Below are 677 nucleotides of genomic sequence, written 5' to 3'. Positions count from 1 at the left end.
CGGCATGTGAGCAGGTGAAGCTGCCAAACCCATTTTTCTTTGTTTTTTCCTTTTTTTTATTGTTTTAGTGAGGTGGGGATGGAGCTCAGCTGGGAGAAGAAAGAAGCAGCAGATTTAAATTGGGTTTTAGGAGCGGTCATCTGGACGGGTGCTCCTTGAATGGCTTTAAAAAAAGAAATTTAGATAAAAATCCTCGCTTTCCTTCAAGAAGAGCGATTGTCCTCATTCACCTTGGTCTATTTATAAACTGTTTAGAAGGGCCACGATAACCCAAGCAGGATGCGGCGTCCCTACAGGGGACGTTCCCTGGCCCACAGATAAACTGTTTGGGTTGTTTAGGACGTGTTAAAGCAGGGCTGCTTACGAAGGTTGGAAATTTTTGCTAAGAGTGAGAGTGGGAAGAGCGCAGGGTCCGGCTCAATGGCCCTGGGGCCGTATCCTGCCCGGGGAGTCGCTGATCTGCTGCTGGTTTTCCACTGAGGTCACTGCTGTTTGTGCTTCTTGCTGATGCGCCAGATTTAGGATGCAGGAGGGCTGACGGTGCGGAGGGACCCCATGGAAGCGAGGGGCTGGAGCAGCAGCAGAAATTTGGGGCAGATCAACACAAGGTGGGTGATATAAAAGGAAAAAAACCCCCACCCAACAGCCCAAGCCATCGCTAACGCGGCTGTGGAGTC

Source organism: Pygoscelis adeliae, unplaced genomic scaffold (genome assembly GCF_000699105.1).
Source record: "Pygoscelis adeliae isolate BGI_AS28 unplaced genomic scaffold, ASM69910v1 Scaffold436, whole genome shotgun sequence".
Lineage (NCBI taxonomy): Eukaryota > Metazoa > Chordata > Aves > Sphenisciformes > Spheniscidae > Pygoscelis > Pygoscelis adeliae.
This window is presented reverse-complemented; position numbering follows the sequence as displayed.